Below are 25097 nucleotides of genomic sequence, written 5' to 3' on the forward strand. Positions count from 1 at the left end.
TGTCTTTACGACTGAGGTGATTCTCTTTTAGGCAGCATATAGATGGGTCTTGTTTTTTTAATCCATTCTGCCACCCTGTGTCTGTTGATTGGAGCATTTAGACCATTTGCATTTAAACTAATTATTGATAGGTATGTACATATTGCCATTTTGTTATTTGTTTACCAAGTTGTTTTTGTAGTTATTCTCTGTTCCTTTCTTCTTCTCTTGCTCTCTCTTTCTGTGATTAAGAATTTCTCTTGTGTTATGTTTCATTTTCTTTCTCTTTCTTTTTTCTGTATCTATTATAGGTTTTGGGTTTGTGGTTACCATGTAGTTCATATATAATATCCTAAATATATAGCAGTCTATATTAATTTGATGGTCATTGAAGTTCAAAACACATTCTTAAAAAAAAACCTTTTTTTCCTCCCTTCTCCATATTGTATGTATATGTTGTCATATTTTACGTTTTTGAATTCATAATTCTCTTAGACCTAATTATGGCCATTTCTTTTCTATCTCTTAAAGAAGTCCCTTTAATCTTTCTGGTTTAGTGGTGATAAACTCCTTTATCTTTTGTTTGTCTGAGAAAATCTTTCTATTATTCAAATATGAATGACAGTCTTGCCTAGTAGAGTATTCTTGGTTGTAGATTTTTTCCCTTTCAGTACTTTGAATATATCATGCCACTCTCTTCTTGCTTGCAAAGTTTCTGCTGAAAAATCAGCTGATAGCCTCATAGGTTTTCCCTGGTAGGTAACTTTTTGCTTCTTTCTTGCTGCTTTTAAAATTCTCTCTTTATCTTTAACCTTTGACATTTTAATTATTATTATTATTCTTTTTTAGATTTTATTTATTTGACAGAGAGAGACACAATGAGAGAGGGAAAACAAGCAGGGAGAGTGGGAGTGGGAGAAGCAGGCTTCCCGCGAAGCAGGGAGACTGATGCAGGGCTTGATCCCAGGACCCCGGGATCATGACCTGAGCCGAAGGTAGACGCTTAATGACTGAGCCACCCAGGTGCTGACATTTTAATTATTCTGTCATGGTGTGGACCTCCTTAGGTTCATCTTCCTTGGAGCTTTCTGTGTTTCTTGGACCTGAAAGTCTATTTGCTTCCCTAGGTTAGGGAAGTTTTCAGTTATGATTTATTTAAGTAAGTTTTCTACCTCTTTCTCTCTCTTTTTGTACTCTTCTGGGACCCTTAAAATGTGAATGTTTGTTCACTTGATGTTATCCAACAGATCCCTTAACCTAGGCCCATTTTTAAAATTCTTTTCTCTTTTTGCTGTTCAGCTTAAATGCTTTCCATTACCCTGTCTTCCAGATTGCTGATGTTTCTCCTGTATCTGCTAGTCTGCTATTGATTCCCTCCAGTGTTTTTTTATTTCAGTTATTTGAATTCTTCAACTCTGATTGGTTCTTTTTAATACTTTCTATCTCTACTGAAGGTCTCACTGAGTTCATCCACTCTCCTCTCCAGCTTGATGAGCATCTTTATGATCATTACTTTAAAATTCCTATCAGGCATATTGCTAATCTCTGTTTCATTTAGTGCTTTTTCAGAGGTTTTTGTCTTGTTCTTTCTTTTGGAGCATATTCTTTTGTCTCCCCATTTTGCTTGACTTTCTCTGTTTGTTTCTATGGATTAGGCAGAACAGCTACTTCTCCTAAACTTGAAGGAATGGTCTTGTGTATGATCATTTTCCATGTAGACTGTGTGTGCCTGGGGACTTCTGCTGCCTGGCTGGAGCTGTGGCAGGCATGAGCTGCCTGGGCTCTCCACCCAGTGGGCACCTTGTCAGAAAGGCTAAAGCTGAAGTTGGTGCTGATGAAGCATTCATTGATTTTTCAAATGTTGAACCAGCTCTACATACCCAGTATAAATACCACTTGGTTGTGGGGTATAATTCTTTTTATACCTGAGAGGAATCAATTTGCAATCTGTTTTGTTGAGGATTTTTATATTTGTATTCATGAAAAATATTGGTTTATAGTTCTCCTTTTTCATGATGTCTTTGTCTGGTTTTGTTATTAAGGTAATGCTGGCTTCATAGAATAAGTTAGAAAATATTCCTTCTGCTTTATTTTCTGGAAGAGATTGTAGAGAATTGTTATAATTCCTTCCATAAATGTTTGGTAGAATTCACCAGTGAATTCATCTGGGCCTGATACTTTCTGTTTTGACAGGCATTAATTATTAATTCAATTTCTTTAGTAGATATAGTTCACATTTTTCTCCTTGATGAGTTTTGGTAGATTGCATCATTTAAGATTTTGGTCCATTTCATCTGTATTACCAAATTGTGGGCGTAATTTTTTCATTGTCTGTTTTATGTCCATGGGATCAAAGATCAGCTCCTCTTTCATTTCTGACATTAGTAGTTTATGTCTTTTCTCTTTTCCTTAGTTAGCCTGCTAGATGCGAAAGCATACTGCTACTTGGTTGGTACTGAAGTCCCTAAAATGTTTCTTCTAGAAACAGACAACTCTTTATTTCAGTTCAGCAAAGAAGTTATTTTTTAAAGCAAGCATGTAGAAATTTCCTCCTTATGGAAGGCTCAAAGAAGGGAGTGATCAGTACAGCCACTCCTTAAGCCATTACATAATTCCTGAGGTATACAAAGGCTGCTGCACTATCAGGACATTGAAATTCTGATGAGACTGGAACCATATTCCAAATTTTACAGGATAATTTCACTAGATACAGAATTCTAGATTGGTGGCATTTTTTCTTTAAATATTTCACTCTCTTCTTGTTTTCATGGCTTCTAAAGAGAAGTTGCAATGAAAAAGAATGACATTCTTCTATTTGTTCTTTCATAGTAAGGTTTTCCCCCCTTTTGGCATCTTTCAAATTTTTCTGTCTTTATTTTTCTGTGGTTTGCATATATGCTAAAGTGTAGACTTTTTGGTATTTATCCCACTTGCTGTTATCTGAGCTCCCTGGGGCTGTGGTTTAGTGTCTGTCATTAATTTTGGAAACTCTTGGTCATTATTGCTTGAAATATTTCTTCAGTTCTTTTCTCTCTTCTTCTCTTTCATTTTCCCATTATGCATATGTTATACATTTTATAATTGTCCCACAGTTGTTGGATAATCTGCTCTGTCTTTTTGATTTATTTTTCTCATTGCATTTCAATTTTAGAAGTTTCTATTAACATTTCTTCAAGATCATTGATTCTTTCCTCAGTCGTGTCCAGTCTACTGATGAGCCCATCAGAGGCAGTCTTGAATTCTATTATGGTGTTTCTTTTTTTTTTTTTTTAATTTTTTTTTTAAGATTTTATTTATTTGCGAGAGAGAATGAGAGACAGAGAGCATGAGAGGGAGGAGGGTCAGAGGGAGAAGCGGACTCCCTGCTGAGCAGGGAGCCCGATGTGGGACTCGATCCCGGGACTCCAGGATCACGACCTGAGCCGAAGGCAGTCACTTAACCAACTGAGCCACCCAGGCGCCCTCTATTATGGTGTTTCTGATTTCCAGCATGTCCTTTTGATTCTTGGTTTGAGTCTACATCTCTCTGCTTACATTAACCATGTTCTTGCATCATGCCCACTTTTTCCATTGGAACTCTTAGCATATAATGATAGTTGTTTTCATTTCCATTCTGATCATTCCAACATCTCTGCCATATCTGAGTTTGGTTTTGGTGCCTGCTCTATCTCTTAAAACAATTTTGGTTGAAAGCCAGACATGATGTACTGTAAAAAAGGAACTAAGGTAAATAGGCCCCTAACATGAGGTTTTATGGTTATGTGGCTAGGGGTTAGGCTGTGTTTACTTCTTGCTGTGGCCGTATGTGTCACAGGCAAAAAATTTCCTCTGGTGTCCTTGTTTTTGTCTCTGCTGTTTTCCTTGGGTTTCCCTAGAAACTTTTTCTTAAATAAGATCTAGGACACACAGTTCTTTTCGTTGTATCCCCCTGTTACTATACAGAGGCCCTGCCAATGACGTGATAAGCTGTTTAGGGGAGGGGAAGCATTCTCTAGTCCTATGATTGGGTGTCAGTCTTTTAGAGAGTCTGTGCCTCTGGTTGTGATCTTCTTGGTTTTGGATTTTGTTGTGGTTGTTGGGTTTTTTTGTTTGTTTCCTCTTTAGGTGAGATAGAAAGGCTAGAGTTGGCTGGAGTTACTTCCCTTCTCCTGCATTGGTTAGACCGATTAACACCTAGTTAGTTAGGCTCTGGTACAATAGCTTATCTTGAGGGCAGGCCTTGTGAAAAGAAGAACAGAATTGTCTAGGCCTACTTCAAAGTGGCTGTTGTTTGCCTGAAGCAAGAGGAGATTTCTCTCCAATCTTCACTGAGAGTCTGGTAAGTCTCTTGGAAGTAAAACTCACAAAAAGTATGGAGGCCTCCCTAAAACTGGATCACCCTATGATTTTTATTTTATTTTATTTTTTAAAAAGATTTTATTTATTTGACAGAGAGAGACACAGCGAGAGAGGGAACACAAGTGGGGGAGAGGGAGAAGCAGGCTTCCCGCTGAGCATGGAGCCTGACACAAGGCTCAATCCCAGGACGGAGCCCAAGGCAGACGCTTAACAACTGAGCCACCCAGGCGCCCCCCTCCCCCCATGATTTTTAACTCTCAAACTTTCCTTCACTGAGCCTCCAGCAATTCATCAATTACAGATTAAGTTTTCCCATTCTGGTACTGGTCCTTGTGGACGTTTCTGTTCCTGGGATTCTGCTTTGATAAATTGTGATTGTCTGTATCTAACCATCTGTCTGTTCAGTTGAGAGATGGGGACGGCAGGGACCTCAGTCCTATGGGGGATCTAAGAAGAACAGTTGATTTTTAGTTTGTCCAGCATTTTTCTTATTGCGAGGTCAGGGGTGATGACTTTCAAGCTCCTTACATGCTGGACTGGAAACTAGAAATTGTTTGCTTTAATTTTGCTATATTATTTTAACTGTATTTATTTATATTCTAAAGACTATGGGATGGCCTACAAAACTGATTGTGTGCAGGTTTTTAAAATGGAAATTAGATACTGGAGCTATGAAGAGAATGAAGCAAGAATACTGTTCATATTGGCTATTATAATTCCTGTGCCTGAGCACTACTCTGGCTCAGGGATTTCCTGCTAGTGAAATCAAAAGAGAGAATTATCATAGGTTACACAGTTATCTTTACCTTGCTGAGTAAGCATACCAGTTTTAGAGTAAAGACAATATTCTCCTGCTTCTAAATTCTGAAGTAAAAATTCCACATGGGATAAACAAGTGAGACGTTGAGCAACAGACATGTAACAGATAATGTTTTTAACAATCAGTAGATACATATGTTATTTTACACAGCCCTTTTTCATAATGACTTCCAGTAAAAACCAACATTAATGTCTGACTCAGTGAAGGCAATTCTGAGAGGGTTCATTTTAATATGCTCTACCTGTACATTGGTGTAAGTGACACTAGGCTAGAACTTTTCAACCTCAAAGAATGAATCGATGGCGTGGGAGTCGGCCTTTATTAAATTAAATTTTTTTCCGTTGGACTCAGTAGTTGTTGGGTGTTAGCTGGGGCCCAATAAAGATACATTTTTTTATGAAACATTCCCAATTGACTGAAAAATAAAATATATCAGTTAGCAGATGGAGGTTGCAAATATCACCTTCATTACTTTTATGGCTGATTTTGGAAAATATGGCTTCTAAGTGTTAAGCAAGTGGGCAAGCTCCACTACTGAACCCCAGAAACAGACTGACACATCTACACAGTATCAGGCAGCACTAGAGCAGGGAAGGCCCTTCACAAAGGTCTTAGGAGAGATAGAGAATATTTACTCTTTTCCCGAGTGAAAGTGAAGGAGTCTAGCTTATTCGTACTCAGTTTCTTCTTCCAGATTCTCCAGTAAGATTAGCTAACTAGGGCAGAGAAAAGCCAAGATGTTTTCTCATTGAGATTCTTCTACTGGAAGGAAACATGGGGAGTAGGGAAGAAGCATTCACAAAAGTACTATCTGAATGGGTGAGTCAAAGCTGTACTCTCTGGGAAGAGCTTTAAAGCAATGGCTGCTGATTAAAGACATATTCATAGCATCAGTAACACTTGTGGATGTCATATCTGTTTCTTTTTTTTTTTTTCACTCTTCAAAGTTTATTTGGTATTTTAGTTGGTATGACACTTGGTTGCATTGTTTATAGGTGGATCTTTCTTTTTACATTATATTGCAATGTATACCATATTCTGACACATATAGTATACAAAATAAGATCCTTTAGAAGAGCTATGCACAATACATGCAATATTGAATTTATCTAGTAGATCCCAAGATGTGATTGACTGGAGGAAAAAAAAAGTCGGATTGGCATACTGAGTGGAGAAACCAGAAGTTCTATAACATGCAGTAAATACACATCTGGTTTGAAGAGCAACCACAACATATGTGACATTGGCAGTGGTGCCTCTGAGGTGGTCGAACTATTTTACATGAACCAATTTAGAATGGCCCGAGATAGGGATCATCCAGGATCAGGATATAGCTGCAGGGTTTTGTGAACCATTCCTATTTGTAACTTTAGGAAGTTGGTATTTTTTCCCTAGGCCCTCTTAATATTACTACTTGAGTAACAGATCAGATAATAAGGACAATACACACAGCCTCCAACTAAAATCCTGTTGTCGTCTAGACAGTGAAGTAGTACAACATTAGAAAACTTTAACACTGTAGCTCTTTTTGGATCCCCCAAAGTGTATCTGCATTGTTCTTCAAAAGGGCCTCTTCCTCAGGGGTCAGATTCACCTTCACAATATTTGAGATTCCATTCTGTCCCAAGATGCAAGGAACATTAAAGAAGACATCATCTTTGATTCTGTAGAGATCCTTAATCATTGTGGAAATGGGATGCGCCCACCTAAGGTTCTTCGTTATACTTTCTGCCAAATCTGTCACAGACAGCCCAGTGGCCCAGGATGCCTATCCTTTCAGTTTGATCACCTCATAGGCACTGTCAGCCACCTGTTTGTGAACCTCTTTCCACTATTCCTTATCTGCATCAGTGCCTAAGTCGGGGTGAAGATTCTTCAGGGAGACACCAGCAACATTTATTCTACTCCATACAGGCACACTAGAGTCTCCATGCTCCCCAAGGACCCACCCATGACAGCTTAATGGGTGAACTCCCATCCTCTCCCCCATTAGGTAATGGAACCAGGCTGAGTCCAGATTGCAACCACTTCCAATAACACAGTTTTGGGGAAAGCTACTAAGCTGCATAGGTCAAGATATCCACTGGACTGGAAACAACAAGCAACTTGCAGTTTGAACTATATTTTACAATATTAAGAATGTTGAATTTAAAGATGTTCACATTATGCTGGATCAAATTAGGATGGCTTTCTCCCTCTTGCTGACATGCCCCAGCTGTGATAATAACCAGCTTAAAGTTTGCAGACAAGTTATAGTCTTTGCCAGAGACAGTTTTTTTGGTGTTCTAAGGAAAAGGCTGCTATGTTGGAGATCCATCATCTTTCCCTTCAGTTTGTCTTCCATGACATCAACAAGAGCAAGTTCATCTGCCAAGTCCTTCATTAAGATGTCAACAGCACCAAACCCGACAACTGTAATCTTATTCTGGCGGTATGGTCTTCCTTAAGAAGATTCTGAATCAGTTGATAATGAAGAGTTGCCATATTGGACTTAGAACCAAAAGGAATTGGCAGTGCATGCTTGGTGGGCATTGGTGGCATGTGGTATTGGGTCTGGACTTGGTGGCAGTGGCTCTGGTACTCTGTCCTATCTACATATCTATTATGAAAGGTGAGAGGTTTAAGCAGTTGGTTACTCAGATGAAGTGCCGCCCCACCTTGGCTTGAGCTTGTAGGCAGGGTTATCTGTGAGCAAAACCAAATTCCTCTTCAAGAACCATGGGCTAGTGTTTGATCAAGACTCCACACTTCTACACCATGATGCATAGACAAAGTGATTTTTGGCCTAGGAACCAATACATTGTCTGCTTTTACAGCTGTAAAAAGAGGTCAGTAATACCCAGGGAAATGCCAAATTCTAAGCAGCATAAGCTCTTGGTATGAACACTGGGCTGCAGTAGCTGAAAAATGTACTCCACCCCCCCACCCCCGCCAAGGTAATGAACACAGCAACTTCCTGAATCAAGTAAACAGGGAATTTAAAGTTCTGAAATAAACTTCATTTTTGGGATAGTTGGAGGTTTTGTGGAAAAGTACGTTTGATTTTGAAGGGAAGGATGAGAAATCCAGATAATATATAGGGTATACTTTTTGATTTGCTGCCAAAATATTAACCAAACTATGTCTTATTAAACAACTCCGTAATATAATAGGTTAAGCTAATTAACCACAATCAAGTTTTAGTATCATAGCTATATCACAAACAAGGACTGGAAAGTATGCACAGTAAGTGGTCTGAGCCACTTCAGAGTTGAACTTGAGCAGGGTTGCCCAGTGCAGAATTTATACCTTTTGCAGCTTCCTTCCAAGGTTTCGACTGGGGGCTTGATAAGAGCAGCTAAAAAGTGTGAGTAACTGTTACACCTCCATTTCTCTCAGCAAAAGGATTTAATTATACTCAATTATACACATAATTCACACATCTTTCATTGTTCTTTCTCAGCCCCTTTCGATATTGCTTTGCCTGCTGATTGTACTTGCTTGGAGTAGAGGAAGAAGATTTATGCGGGGCAAACATATTGAGTATCTTTGTCTTTACTTAATAAATATACAGCTGATAAACACATTAGAGGAGACTGTACATTAAATATGTATGCCATGGAAGGAGGAGATTTGGACAATAATAATTTCATAAAGTTAGCAAGAGTCACTATTATTATATACTTACTGGCCCATGATGAATTGAGTTCTTATTTCTTCATGTTTGTTGAGGGTGCCATAGGTTACATTGTTTCAGAATCTGCATTGATTGAAATTAAGCTGAAGGCTAAATTCTTACTGGTATTTTCTGCTGAATTCCCATTATCTATAGATCCTACTCACTGTCCCCAAACTTACATACCTTAAAGCCAGATTTTATACCATTTATCTACTAAAAAACCTTTGATAGCTCTCCATGATCTGTAGAATAACTTCTATAAAAGCAAATTTCGTGAGAGAATTCAAGGCCTTTCATAATCTGACCTGATTTTATCTTTATAGAGACTGAACATTTTTATTAGTGTGCAGTCATATTAATCAGTGGCTTTTCTTCAAACACTGCGTGTTTCCCCTTATCTGCTATTGTTAGCTCAATCAATTCTGTGTGTGTGTGTGTGTGTGTGTGTGTTTTCCCCAGGAACTTAGAAAAATACTTCATGAATGGAAGGATTTTGAAAAAGAACCTGAAAAATGGAAGGAAGGAAAAGACTTAGGAAATTATTTTTTTTCCTTTTCTTCTTTTTTTTTAAATTGAAGTATAGTTGACACACAATGTTACATTAGTTTCAGGTGTACAGCATAGTGATTCAACAAGTTTATACATTATGCTGTGCTCACCACAGCTGTAGCTACCATCTGTCCCCATACAACACAATTACAATACCATTGGCTATATTGCCTATGCTGTATCTTTTATTCCTGTGACTTATTCATTCCATAACTGGAAGCCTGAATCTCTCACTCCCTTCTACCCATTTTGTACCTGCTCTCCCCTGGCAACCACCAGTTTGTTCTCTGTATTTATGGCTCTGTTTCTGCTTTTTGTTTGTTTGTTCATTTGCTATGTTTTTTAAATTCCACATATAAGTGAAATCATACAGTATTTGTCTTTCTCTGACCTAATTCACTTTAAAATACCCTCTATGTCCATTTATGTTGTTGCAGATGGCAAGATCTCACACTTTTTATGACTAATATTCACTCTTTTTATGCCTAATAATCTTTATGACATATATATATCATATCTTCTTCATCCATTCATCTATCTATGGACACAGGTTGCTCCCGTCTCTTGGCTATTGTAAATAATGCTGTGATTAACATAGGGTGCATATATCTTTTCATATTTCTTTTTTATTTGGTCCATACCCAGTAGTGGACTTACTGGATCATATGGTATTTCTATTTTTAATTTTTTTGAGGAACCACCATACTGTTTTCCACATGGCTGCATCAATTTACATTTCCAACAGCAGTGCACAATGGTTCGTTTTTCTCCACGTCCTTGCCAATGCTTTTCATTATTTGTCTTTTTTATTCTAGCCATTCTGACAGGTATAAGGTGATATCTCATTGTAGTTTTGATTTACATTTCCCTGATGAGGAGCATCTTTTCATGTGTCTGTTGGCCATCTTTGTGTCTTCTTTTTTTTTTTTTAAGATTTTATTTATTTATTTGACGGAGAGAGAGAAACAGCAAGAGAGGGAACACAAGCAGGGGGAGTGGAGAGGGAGAAGCAGGCTTCCTGCTGAGCAGGGAGCCCAATGCGGGGCGCAATCCCAGGACCCTGGGATCATGACCTGAGCCGAAGGCAGACACCCAACGACTGAGTGACCCAGGCGCCCCATCTTTGTGTCTTCTTTGGAAAAATGTCTGTTCAAGTCCTCTGTCTATTTTTAATTGGATTATTATTTGGGTTTTTTTGGTGTCAAGTTGTATGAGTTCTTTATGTATTTTGGAAATAACCCCTTGCAAGTATCTTCTCCCAGTCAGTAGGTTGCCTTGTTTTGTTGATGGCTTCTTTGCTCTGTAAAAGATTTTTAATTTTGATGTAATCTCAATAGTTTATTTTTCCTTTCATTTCCTTTGCCTGAGAATACATGTCTAGAAAAATGTTACTATAGCCAATATCAAATAGATTAGTGCTTATGTTTTCTTCTATGAGTTTTCTGATTTTAGGTCTCACATTTAGGTCCTTAATCCATTTTGAGTTTAATTTTGTGTATGGTGTATGCAGTTTAATTCTGCATGTGGCTGTGCAGTTTCCCCAGCACCATTTATTGAAGAGACTGTCTTTTCTGTATTGTGTATTCTTGCCTCCTTTGCCATAGATTGATTGATCATATAAGCACAGGTTCATTTCTGGGCTCTCTTTTCTGTTCCATTGATCTGTGTGTCTGTTTTTGTGCCAGTACCATCCTGTCTTGATTACTAGAGCTTTGTCGTGTATCTTGAAATCTGGGATTGGGATACCTCCAGCTTTGTTCTACATTCTCAATACTGCTTGGCTATTTGGGGTCTTTTGTGGTTCCATACAAATTTTAGTATTATTTCTTATAGTTTTGTGAAAAATACTTTGGTATTTTGATAGAGATTGTATTGAATCTTTAGATTGCTTTGCGTAGTATGGACAGCTCAATCAATTCTTTATGCATTGTAGCATAGTATTTACAAGCATAGCCTCTGTGTTTCACACTTCGATCTACTGCTTAGTAGTTGAGCAATCTTGAACAAGTTTCTTTATCAGTGCCTCTGTGTATGCATCAATAAAATGGAACGAATAATATTACCTCATAATGTTGCCATGAGAATTAAATGAAATAATGCATATAGACTGCTTAGAGCAGTGTTTGGCTCATGGTAAAAATGGAACAAGTATTAGCAATGATGATGATGGTGGTGGTGGTAGCGGTGGTGATGTTAACTGGAATATCTCCAATATCTACTTATTAAGTATTTTACTCATTCTAAGTCAATTCAAATTCCACCTTCTCTAAGAAGCCATCTCTCCCTTTCCCATATCCCTGTGTGTAGTTAAGTTAACTAAAATACATGTTGGAGTGATGATATTTGGGAGAACAGAAGTACACCTAACTAGCTTCATGAAGTAATAGAGTTTTGACTGAAAATTTTGAATTCAGTGATCATTAATGTAGCAGAGAGAGGAATGGTCAAGTATGAGTGAGGAGGAGGATGCAGTGACATGATAGGAAAAGGCAGAGTATTTATGGGAAAGTATCATGAGTTTTGTTTGGCTATATATGAAGTCATTCAAGGGGGGGAGATATGATTCTGGTGCTGGGGAAACAGGGGAGGTTTAGAGAGATAATTTGTAGTTGTGTCGTGAAATTCCCATGAACAGGTTTTAAGAAATCTTTCCCATTCTTCCATTGCCTGTCTTTTTTATTTTTATACTTATGTGCTGCAACACATTTTATTTTAAACTTTACTGAACTGAATTTATTTATTTATTTTTAAATTTTTTATTGTTACGTTAATCACCATACATTACATCATTAGTTTTTGATGTAGTGTTCCATGATTCATTGTTTGTGCATAACACCCAGTGCTCCCTGCAGAACGTGCCCTCTTTAATACCCATCACCAGGCCAACCCATCCTACCACCCCCCTCCCCTCTAGAACCCTCAGTTTGTTTCTCAGAGTCCATCGTCTCTCATGGTTCGTCTCCCCCTCCGATTTCCCCCCTTCATTCTTCCCCTCCTGCTATCTTCTTCTTTTTTTTTTCTTAACATGTAATGTATTATTTGTTTCAGAGGTACAGATCTATGATTCAACAGTCTTGCACAATTCACAGCGCTCACCATAGCACATACCCTCCCCAGTGTCTATCACCCAGCCATCCCATCCCTCCCACCCCAACCCCCACTCCAGCAACCCTCGGTTTGTTTCCTGAGATTAAGAATTCCTCATATCAGTGAGGTCATATGATACATGTCTTTCTCTGATTGACTTATTTCGCTCAGCATAATACCCTCCAGTTCCATCCACGTCATTGCAAATGGCAAGATCTCATTCCTTTTGATGGCTGCATAATATTCCATTGTATATATATACCACATCTTCTTTATCCATTCATCTGTCGATGGACATCTTGGCTCTTTCCACAGTTTGACTATTGTGGACATTGCTGCTATAAACATCGGGGTGCACGTACCCTTTCGGATCCCTACTTTTGTATCTTTGGGGTAAATACCCAGTAGTGCAATTGCTGGATCATATGGTAGCTCTATTTTCAACTTTTTGAGGAACCTCCATACTGTTTTCCAGAGTGGTTGCACCAGCTTGCATTCCCACCAACAGTGCAACACATTTTTTAAGTAGGCTCTAAGCCTAATGCAGGGCTTGAACTCACAACATTGAGATCAAGACCTGAACTGAGATCAAAAGTCAGATGCTTAAACAACTGAACCACCCAGGTGGTTCTCTGCTACATTAGTGATCACTGAATTCAAAATTTTCAGTCAAAACTCTATTACTTCATGAAGCTAGTTAGGTGTACTTCTGTTCTCCCAAATATCATCACTCCAACATGTATTTTAGTTAACTTAACTACACACATTTTTATAATGGTATCTTACTTATATGTGTAAGATATTGATGTAGTTATCAGGAGGCAAATAAAATCTGTTTTATGGGAAGATGACTCCAAGAAGTTAAAAGAATGGCCCATGTCTCAGGCCATTAGCAGGGAAACCAGAATGTCCTTCTCCAGGTCATTGATGATCGTTTGAGATACTATGCCTTGATATAGACTGTGTGGTGTTCTATTCAAGTCTAGTGAGCTGTATGTGCTGCAATAATGCAGCCATATTGTTCCTTTGGATTATCTGTAGTATTTCATCTGCATGTTCTTCACTCATTAGAGTAGGATTCCTGTCCTGCTCCAACACTTTTTCAGGCCTGGAAAGATTAAGCCCCATTACAGCCAGAATGGTTTGATCCCACTCAACTGTAAGCAGTGAGGACCTTTATCCAAAATAGGCTAAAGCTCCACTGGAGTTATGTAATTAATCCCAGTAAGGTAGCCATATTAAGTAGATTTGTCCATCTGCTGCTTAGGCATGGTATGAATTTTTTGCAAGAAAACCTATATATGGGCACTCTGGGTGGACACAAACCTTTTCCTAATCTTGCTGTGTTCACTGAGCTCCCCTCTTGGTTTTCTTATTTGTACAAGGACTGAGGCTTCCATGAACTTCAACTCAGTTGACCAGGGTTCTGGTACTTTTCTGCCTAGCCTTGACCATCACTGTTCCCAGAAATTATATCCCCCAAGAACTGGCTGAGATTTTCTTCTTAACCAGATATACCAGTAGCAATCAGAACACCACCATGGTTCTGTTGCTATTCTCTGCCCACTGAATTGGACTACCTTTGATACTAGCATAGCGCAAGCCTAGATCAATCCTGCCCATCAGGGATCAATCCTACGTCTGGGGTGGTTTTTTGTAGATCATTTTGCCCATTGCGGATTAGCCTGCTGCTGATACCCCAGCATGCATGAGTTTGTGCCTGCCCAAGACTCTTGAGCTGAGTGTACCCCTAGTCTATCTGACCCTGAGCTTTCCTCTTTAAGAAATATGTGGTAAGAATACAAGACATTCCTTTAAAGGCTGGTCAGATATTTGGCAGGAATTTATCTCACTTCAACTCTTTCTCTTATTTTATTTTAACTTGTCTTTAGTCAGGATATATAATTGCCTTTAAATTATTTTAGATGCAAAAATCTGTTTTGTACATTTCAAGTATCTTCAGTTTTCCACAACTGTCATTGAAAGCCCTTTCTGATGGTTTTTAATTCTTTTTGTTGTTGTTGGTAAGTGTGACCCTTCAGCCGTTTGCATTGTACAGCCAAGCTTAATAGACAGGCTGAAATTCTAGGCTCTGAGCCTCCCAGGTGGCTCAATAGAGACTCAAAGAGCCAATGCAAGAGAAAAAGGAAAATATAACAAAACGAGACCAAAGTGAACCAGAATAAATCATCTGACTTCTTATATACATTTGCATCTATTTCTAGACTCTGTTAATCTGCCATTGTTCTCTCTATCCCAGTGCTAATACTACACTCTTTACTGTAACTCTGTAAGGCAGAGTTACAGATATATTAATATCTGGTAGGGCAAGACTGTCTTCATTAAGGAAGTCTTTCTCAGCAAAATATGATAAAAGGGAACCTCTCTATTCTGATAAAGGATATCTAGCAGAAACCTGCTGCAAACATGATGTTTAATGGAAAATTTTCAAAGCATCCCCATTAAAGTTAGGAATAAGACAAGGCTGCAAACTCTCACTGCATCTATTCAATATTGTAGAAGTCCTACCCGTAAGACAAAAAGAGAACTAAACGATAAAAGGATTTGAATAGAAAAAACAAAACTGGCATCGGATGACATGATTGAAAGCATAGGCATTTGGAAAGAATCTACAAATTAACTACAAGAACTAATATGGATGCTCACCAACCTTCCTGAGTACAAGATCAAAATATCAAAACCAGTTAGATTCCTGTAAATTCAGGAAGCATGACTTTTTTTTTAGATTTTTATTTTATTTTATTTATTTATTTGAGAGAGAGAGAGCACATGAGACGGGGGGAGGGTCAGAGGAAGAAGCAGGGAGCCTGATGCGGGACTCGATCCCGGGACTCCAGGATCATGACCTGAGCCAAAGGCAGTCGCTTAACCAACTGAGCCACCCAGGCGCCCGAAGCATGACTTTTCAAAAGCTTCCATTTACAATAGCAACATAAACTATAAGATGCCTTTAGAGTTTGAGGGGGCCAGATAATACACTCTTACTTCTCCCTCACCTGAGCTTGGAAACCAATTGAAAGATGGACAAAGTCAGAGAGAGGGGACATCAAAACAGGCAGAGACTTAAAGAGAGTAAGGGATTGAGACAATAATATCTAGGAAAAGAGATTTCAAGTAAAGGGGTTAGAGAGTGCCAAGATTCCTAGGTAGGAGCATGTGTAGTGAGCTGGAGCAATACTACGGAGGCTGGGTGTGGCAGGAGCGAGAAGTGGGGGGCTGGGGAGGCAGCAAAGTGATTGAGGTCAGGGAGGTCAACTGAGGTGAGGAAGGCAGCCAGGGACTCAACTGATCAATCAATCTATAGATCATTTAGGGTCTTTTAAGCTTGGTGAGAGGAAGGTGATGGGGGGGAGACTTTACGTAAGATTTTTTTTTTAATTTATTCATTTGAGAGAGAAAGAGAGAGCATGAATAGGGGGAAGGGCAAGAAGGAGAGGGAGAAGCAGATTCCCCGCTGAGCAGGGAGCCCGATGCAGGACTCGATCCCAGGACCCCGGGATCATGACCTGAGCCAGAGGCAGACACTTAATAGACTGAGCCACCCAGGCGATTTTGAGGAAGAGTGTCATGACCACACTTTTGTCCTAACAGGCTTCTTCTGAATGCTGGAGAATGAACTGTAAGGGGCAAGAGAGGAAGCAGGGAGCCTGGTGAGGAGCTGTTGATGTAGTCCAGGTAAGAAATGGCCATAGCTACATTTGGATGATAGACGTGGAGATAGTGAGAAATTGTTGTATCAAACATTAGACAGTGATTCATGCAAATAATTAATTTAAATTGGCATGAGTGTTAAGAAAGAAAAAAGTTAAAATGCTCAAAATGAACATATTAGGAAAAAAAATCTTTGCCATAATCTAGCAAAAAATGAACAGCTTAAAACATAAAGAACTCATTACATCTGATAGGAAAACACAAAGTCCACTATAGTTAAAGTGTCTGTTCTGCTTGCCTTTGTGAACTGATTGATATCCATTCACGTACCTCAAAACAGATCCTAGACAAGGATGTTGACTTATAAAAATCCAGTGACATTCAGAGAGGAAAAGAGAAACTTTTCAAAGTAGATTGAATTTATTCACTGGATCAGAAAGGATTGCGCTTCACTTCTGAGAGTCACAACAGTCCAAGTACTTAAGAGTTAAAAAACACAAATAGCATATTTTAGTTTAATCTAGAGGATATTAATAGAATTTTCCATCTAGTTTGTATTGTTGTCATTTAAAATGTTCCCAATGGAATATTTTATATGTGAAGAATCTAGAAAATGGAAAGGAAGGGGGCACACCAGAGTTGCTGGGCCCAGCTAGCAGCATCGGGACAGGCAGATACAACACCATCAGTGGAAACGTGCTGGAGAAGAAGTGAATAAAGAAAAAGGGGGAATGACAGAAGTCACGAGATAGCTACCCAGCCATGGGGATAAGCTCTTGGGAAACACCCCAGGGACTCTGAGCAATCTTTTTGGAAGATTTTGCTGGAAGGTGACATTGCTACCTTACGAAATTTCCCACTCAAAGAATTATTTTGAAAAGTAGAGTAAAACACCACTGAAGATAGAGGTCATATTTAGAGGAGCTTGGGTTTGCAATTAAACAAAGCAAATGCTTGTTCACCTCTCCCGAGAGTTCAAGAGCATAACTCACACTGATAGCATCCGTACCTGCCTGGTTACAAAAGGCCTTCTTCACATTTAAAAAGGAGGCTTGAGGCACATGTAGTGTAGAATCCATTTATGAGTCTAGGGCCGGTGGAGAGCCATAATTAAATCCTTCTCAGCCTCTGGCTCCTCCACTTACCAGCTGTGTGAGCACCACAGCAATCTAACCCCTTTGTTTTCAGCTTTTTGTTGTCAGTGTTAACATTTTAAAATAAATATATCATGTTTAGAGTACTGTTTTTGAAAAGTCTTTATTATAATAAAATTAGTTATTGAGAAAAGAGGTGACAGCTTGCAGAGTTGCCTTTAAAAAGCCAGCAAACACTATATGATTATATATACCTTATAAATAACACATATGTATGTTATATAGAAACATATATATGTTATCGGGAGAAATGGAACCAAACAGCTTGTGCATCAAGAACCCCAGCTCTTAAATATCCCTGCAGATCTGCTGTCATCATCTTAAAGGGAATCAAAATTAACTGTGAATATTGGTGTTTATTTCCCATTGTTTCATTTCAATGGGTGTAGTTTCTGAGTCAGCCTACCACCCAAAAAGAATTGAGGGAAGAATCAAGTTGCCTCTGAAGACAGGAGCACAATGCTGGTGATGAAGAGGGGATCTGAGCTAAGGTAGGGCCTCAAAGTCCCCCTGGTGTTTTTGCCAAGACATCCTTCCTAGGAAGATGCCAGATTTGGACCACTGCCCTGTGCAGAGTGCTCTATTTCCCTGACCCTGGATGATTTTATAAATGTGCAGAGACGATACTGGAAAGCCTATATGATTGCTGGGGATGCTGGAGCTCTAAATGGGGTGGTCCCTGCAATGCACTCCCCTTCTGTGCCCACAGTGTCCCCCCCCCGCCCCCCCCCCCCCCCGGCCGACACTGCCAGGCCCAAGCTGCTGTCCCCAGCTGCTGGATGGTCCGCCCTGCCGTTCTATTGTTAGTACTTTATTCCTGTTAGGGTGGCTCCCTTGGTCAAGTGCAGGCCATGCATCCACCCCAACCTCAAAGGAGACTGAGAAGATGAGTTTTCCCTACAGCGGTCATAAGATAGGGAATTCCTCACACGGAAGGGTTCCAATGCAGGGCTGTAAAAAACAAAAACAAAACACAAAAATAACCTCCCAAGGATGTCCACGACATACCAGGTTTAAGATGCAGGATGTAGTTCATTGCTGTCAAATTCAGGACATGGCAACCATTCGCATCAAATTGTTCAAACTCCCTGGCTGCTGGTAAAGAAAAACCCCAATCTACAGTTAGAAACTTTGAGCCTTTTCCTTAATTCTGCATTGGTGTTCACGAAGCTGTTGTACCTTCTTGTCAACAAGTGACACTTTGAGAGCTTTTTTTGGCCACTTCCTTTTATGAATGACTTGTGGATATAGGTCCATGCACAGCCATGCCCCCTTGTTGGCTGTTGTTGCAACGTGTGATGGAAAACTGCCACACACCCTGCGGATCAGGCTCTGAACAAGCTCTGCTCAGATCTTAGTGGGCGGTTGTGGGAACCTTGAACGTGGGGTTAAGGGAGAGTGAACAGGGGGTCTACACGCTCGAAACGACACTGTGTATGCAAATAAGAAACAAATTAAAAGGCCAAACTAAAAGACCAAAGATGTTTTCTTCCGTCTTCATATTTTGTAAACCGACATCTGGATGTTTACATTATTTGCAAGAGAAAGAAATCCTTTAGCAGAGCTACCTGCTAAGCGTTGACCCCATGTAAGCCAACCCATTTACGGTACAGAAAATAAGTACACTTTAAATAAATCTGGCTTGTTCCAGACTGCATCTGTGCATCTCACAATGATTACAATGAGAGAAGAAAAGGGAAAATAAAGAAAAGAAAACGTATGACGGTGGAGAAAGGTAAACTATTTGAGCGATCTGACGTTGGATACCATGTGCAATATCTAGCCAAGCCTATCTGTCATAGCGGGTTTTGTGGGTTTTTGGTTTTGTTTTCCCAATGAAAGTGGGTATCTGGCAGCCTTCCCGTAATTTGTGGGATGCAAATAAAGCACTGCCTCTACCCCGAGTGGTCAGCCGACTCTCCTAAAGTTTCACTTGGTAGTTCCTTTTTAACAAAATCTAAGTCGCAGAAAGGCCTCCCCACCCTTTACATGTTTTTCCTTTACTGTTGCTCACAGCTGACTCATGTCAGTGGTCACTTAAAGTCTGTTTTTCTTGTTGTTTACCCAAGTGTTGGAGATGTGTCTTGCAGATGGCAGATTGTTTTAATGTTGGCTTATAACAAGTCATGTCAATCAGTTTGCACTTCAGATATACTGAGTGCCAACTGAGCTAGGGGAGGGTTAACTTTTGGGGTGAGAAGTCTTTATGATATTTTAGGGAAAAAAAATTATATTGGCCTTAAAAAAAACCCTGTGCTTTCAAAAGGAGGAAGTGTTTTTTCAGAACCCAACAGTAGAGAGATAAAACTAGAATAATTCAGTTTAGCTTCTTAGGCCTGGGGTTCCTCAGCAGACATGATAACAGAATGTAAATATTGATATCCAGCTGTCAGCCTATTGGCCTTCCTCACAGAGGTTAGGAGAACTTGGCCTCTCTTGCTGAGAGCTGGCTAAGGGCAGCCAGGAAATTCAGAAGAGAATATATTTATCGGGTTTTTTTCCCTTCTAAGTTTGAGACTTAAACAACAACAACAACAACAACAAAAACACAGAGGAAATACAGGGCTTCCTCCCCAGCGGGTCTTATTAGCTCTGCTACTATCTTTCCCATCGGTCACAGTTCCATGGGACGAAGCAGTTGGCTCTTCCTGAGCACTTTTCTAGGAAGTTAAATTGGACTTTGGTGGGGAGTACCTTATCTGACTTGGCTGTAAGGCACAGAGCTTGACTTTGAGAGCTGCAAGCTCACCACTGGCCTCCTTGCCTCGCTGCCGTCTCCCCCTGCTTTTGCTTCCGTCCCACTGAGGTCTGCCTTCCCCTTTACAGCCTGAGTGAACCTTCCAAGGGGCCAATCCCGTTGGAGTGGCCTGTATTTAGAGCTCTGACTGGGCCCATGTGTAGTAGAATGTTTTCATTTGTTTTATACTCTGACCAGTATACAAATGAAAATAGGGGGTGAAGGTAAGTACTGTGATGGAACAAAACAGGAAAGGGGGAAAAATGACTGAAACTACTTTATATAGGCTCAGGGAGAGCCTTGCTGACGAGGCGACATTTTTGCTGGGATCTGAATTGAAAAGATGCAGCTGGCCATTTGAAGATTTGAGGGAAGTTAAGTCTAGGAAGAAGAAATAGCAAAAGGCCCTAGAGCAGATATTTGGAAAACACTGGAGCCAGGGGGAGAAGAAGGACTGGGGTCTCAGGCATTGGTGGCACAGGGCACTTGGAGTTGTGAAGTCTATGGTAAGGACTGTAGATCTTGTGTCCTCAGTGATGGTAGACTTTTAGACAAGGGAGTTATGTCTCTCATGGTTCGTCTCCCCCTCCGATTTCCCCCCCTTCATTTTTCCCTTCCTGCTATCTTCTTCTTCCTTTTTTTTTTTTAAACATATAATGTATTATTTGTTTCAGAGGTACAGGTCTGTGATTCAACAGTCTTGCACAATTCACAGCGCTCACCATAGCACATACCCTCCCCAATGTCCATCACCCAGCCACCCCATCCCTCCCAACCCTCACCACTCCAGAACCCTGTTTGTTTCCTGAGATTAAGAATTCCTCATATCAGTGAGGTCATATGATACATGTCTTTCTCTAATTGACTTATTTCGCTCAGCCTAGTACCCTCCAGTTCCATCCACGTCGTTGCAAATGGCAAGATTTCATTCCTTTTGATGGCTGCATAATATTCCCTTGTGTATATATACCACATCTTCTTTATCCATTAATTTGTCTATGAACATCTTGGCTCTTTCCATAGTTTGGCTATTGTGGACATTGCTGCTATAAACATCTGCTATGGACTCTGAGAAACAAACTGAGGGTTCTAGAGGGGAGGGGGTTGGGGGATGGGTTAGCCTGGTGATGGATATTAAAGAGGGCACCTACTGAATGGAGCACTGGGTATTATATGCAAACAATGAATCATGGAACACTGCATCAAAAACTAATGATGTAATGTATGGTGAGTAACATAACATAATAAAAAAAAACAAAAAACAAAAAAAACAAGGAAGTTATGTAACTTGCTGTTCTGTTTTTAAAAATCTCCTTGGCTGCTACGTAGAGAATCAGTTATGTGTGTGGTCATGGAGGGAATGGAAACAGTGACCTCAGTGACCAGATTGCCACAACAGTCCAGGAAAAAAAAAGATGCTGCTGGCTTAGACTTAGGTGGTAGGACAACAGATGGATTTGGGATGTGGTTTGAAGGTAGAGTTGATGGATCTTGCTGATGACTTAGATGCTGGAAGTGAGAGAAAGAGAGGACTGCACAGTTACGGATGGGTTTTTGGTTTGAGCAGCTGGGGAAATTGCAGTGTCATCTACTAAAGGCCAGGAAGACTAGGGAAAAGCAGATTGGTGGAGGGGGACACAAAATCTTGATTTAACCATGGCAGCTGTGAGATGCGGGTCAGAAACCAACGTGGACGTGTTAGATGTGCTATCCTAGAGTTTATGTCAGGAACTCCAGGTCAAGTTGGGACTACAGTGTAAGCTTAAAAAGTAAAATGAGAAAGTGCTGAAAGAAAACTAAGATGACAATTTTATAATCTTGGACTATTATAAAAATTTTATTTCAAAATCATAAATAAAAAGACTAACAGATTTGACTATACGACTTTTTTATTGAGGTATAATTGGCATATAATGTTATATTACTTTCAGATGTACAACATAATGATTTGATATTTGTATATATGGCAAATGATCATGACAGTAAGTGTCGTAAACATTCATCATCATACATAGTTACAAAATATTTTTTTCCAGTGATGAGAACTTTTAAGATCTATGCTCTTGGCAATTTTCAAATTGCAATACAGTATCATTAACCATAGTTACCATGCTGTACTTTACACCCCTATGGCTTAACTTACTTATTTTATAACTGGAAATTTGTATCTTTACCCATTTGGCCCTCCCTTTGCTCCCACCTCTGGCAACCACCAATTTGTTCTATCTTTGAGCTTGGTTTTCTGTTGTTTCTATTTTTAATCCACATATAAGTGAGATAATATTTGTCTTTCTCTGACTTATTTCACTTAGCATAATGCCCGTGAGGCCCATCCATGTTGTTGCAAATGGCAAGATTTCACTCTTATTTATGGCTGAGTAATATTCCAGTGTGTGTGTGTGTGTGTGTGTGTGTGTGTGTGTGAGAGACATTTTCTTTATCCATTCATCTGTTGCTGGAAAGTTAGGTTGTTTCCATATTTTAGCTATTATAAATAGTGCTGCAATGAATATGGGGGTACAGATATCTTTTTGAGTTGGTGTTTCCATTTTCCTTGTCTTCTTAGAAGTGGAATTGCTGGATCATAAGGTAGTTCTATTTTCAATTTTTTGAGGAAACTTCATGCTGTTTTCTATAGTGGCTGCACCAATTTACATTCTCCCCAACAGTGCACAAGGGTTCCCCTTTCTCCTCATCCTCACCAACACTTGTTATTTCATTTCTTTTGGATAATAGCTATTCTAACAAGTGCGAGGGGATATCTTATTGTGGTTTTGATTTGCATTTTTCTGATGATGAGTGATGCTAAGTGTCTTTTCATGTGTCTGTTGGCCATCTGTAAATCTTTGGAAAAATGTCTATTCAGAATCTCTGCCCATTTTTTAATCAGATTTTTTTTGGTATGGAGTTGAATGAGTTCCTTATATATTTTGGATATTGACCCCTTATCAGATATATGATTTGCAAATATTTTCTCTCATTCAGCAAGTTTTCTTTTTATTTTATTGATGGTATCCTTTGCTGTGCAGAAGCTTTTTAGTATGATGTGCTCCCATTTCTTTATTTTTGCTTTAGTTGCCTTTGTTTTTGTATCAGGTCCAAAAAATTATCACCAAGAGCAATGTCTAGAAGCTTACCACCTATTTTTCTTCTATGAGTTTAATGGTTTCAGGTCTTATGTCCAGTCCTTTAATCCATTTTGAGTTAATTTTTGTGTATGGTGATTTGATAGTGATTCATTTTCAACCTTTTTCACATGGCTATCCAGTTTTCCCAACACTAGTTATTAAAGAGACTGTCTTTTTCCCATTGTATAATCTTGGCTCCTTTGTTGTAAATTAATTGACCCTGTATGTATGGGTTTGTTTCTGGGTTCTCTATTCTGTTCCATTGATTTATGTGTCTGTTTTTATGGCAATACCATACTGTTTTGATTACTATAGCTTTGTAATAGAATTCGAATTCAGAGAACATGATGTTCTCCAATTTTGTTCTTTTTTTCTCAAGATTACTTTGGCCATTTGGGGTCTTGCAGTTTCATACAAATTTTAGGACTGTTTGTTCTAGTTCTGTGAAAAAGGCCATTGGAATTTTGATAGGGATTGCATTGAATCTATAGATTGCTTTGGGTAGTATGGACATTTTAATGATATTAATTCTTCCAACCCATGAACATGAACTATCTTTGTATTGACTTGTGTCTTTGATTTTTTTCATTAATGTCATACAGTTTTCAGTGTGCAGGTCCTTCCCCTCCTTAACTTAGGCATTTTTTTCTTTTTGATGCGATTGCAAATGGGATTGTTTTCTTAATTTCTCTTTCTTATTATTATATAGATTAATATATAGAAATGCAACAGATTTTCAAACTGAATTTGTTTATTAGCTTTTAATGGTTTTTTTGGTGGAGTCTTTAGGGTTTTCTATGTATAATATGTCATCTGCAAATGGTAATAGTTTTACTTCTCACTTACAAATTTGGATGATTTTATTTCTTTATGTTGCCTAATTGCTCTGGTTAGGACTTCCGATACTCTGTTGAATACAAGTGGCAAGAGTGGGCATTCTTGTCTTGTTCCTGATCTTAAAGGAAAAGCTTTCAACTTTTCACTATTGAGTATGATTTTAGCTGTGGGTTTGCCATGTATGGCTTTTATTATGTGGAGGTATGTTCCCTCTATACCCACTTTGTTGAGAGTTTTATCATAAATGCAGGGTGAATTTTGTCAAGCGCTGTTTCTGCATCTATTAAGACAATTGTATGATTTTTTTTATCAGTCATTTTGTTACTATGGTGTATCATATTGATTGATTTGCAAATGTTGAACCGTCTTTGCTTTCCTGGAATAAATCCCACTTGATCATGGTGTATGATACTTTTAATGTATTGTTGAATTCTGTTTGTTAATTTTTTTGAGGATTTTTGCATCTATGTTCATCAAGGGTATTGGTCTATAATTTTCTTTTCTTGTGGTGTCCTTCTCTGGTTTTGGTATGAGGTTAATGCTGGCCTCAGAAAATGAGTTTGGGGGTGTTCCCTCCTCTTCTGTTTTTTGGAAGAGTTTGAAAAGAATTGGTATTAATGCTTCTTTGAATGTTAGAATTCACAGTGAAACTGTCTGGTCCTGGACTTTTTTTTGTTGGGAGGTTGTTGATTACTGATTCAATCCCCTTGGTAGTAATTGGTCTGTTCAGATTTTCTATTTCTTCATGATTTAGTCTTGGTCAGTTGTATGTTTCTAGGAGTTTCTCCATTTCTACTAGGTTGTCCAATTTGTTAGCCTAAATTATTCATAGTAGTCTCTTATGATCCTTTTGTGTTTCTGTGGTTTAAGTTGTAATGTCCCCTCTTTTTTTTTCTGATTTTATTTATTTGACTCTTCTCTTCTTTTCTTGGTGAGTCTAGCTAAAAGTTCATCAATTTTGTTTATCTTTTCAAAGAACCAGCTCTTAGGCATGTTACTAAGTAGAAGAAGCCAATCTGAAAAGGCTACATATGGTATGATTCCACTATATGACATTCTAAAAAAGTCAAAACCATGGAGACAGTAAAAATATCAGTGGTTGCCAGACTGGGGAAAAGGAGGGATGAAGGATTTTTAG

General features: G+C 39.0%; 1 long non-coding RNA gene and 1 pseudogene across 1 annotated transcript in view; one reads left to right on the forward strand and one right to left on the reverse strand.

Moving 5' to 3' along the window:
* The window catches only part of LOC135364347 (uncharacterized), a 201672-nt gene that overhangs the window by 85503 nt on the left and 91072 nt on the right, over positions 1-25097 (forward strand). The window contains exon 3 of the long non-coding RNA XR_010411223.1: positions 16044-16127. This is a non-coding gene — a long non-coding RNA (uncharacterized LOC135364347). The remainder of the gene's footprint in view (positions 1-16043; positions 16128-25097) is intronic.
* Positions 6648-7621, reverse strand: LOC123840410 (L-lactate dehydrogenase A chain-like; annotated as a pseudogene).

This window comes from Mirounga angustirostris, unplaced genomic scaffold (assembly GCF_029215605.1).
Source record: "Mirounga angustirostris isolate CCGP_5_RB_7025 unplaced genomic scaffold, mMirAng1.0.hap1 SCAF_5, whole genome shotgun sequence".
NCBI classification, from domain to species: domain Eukaryota; kingdom Metazoa; phylum Chordata; class Mammalia; order Carnivora; family Phocidae; genus Mirounga; species Mirounga angustirostris.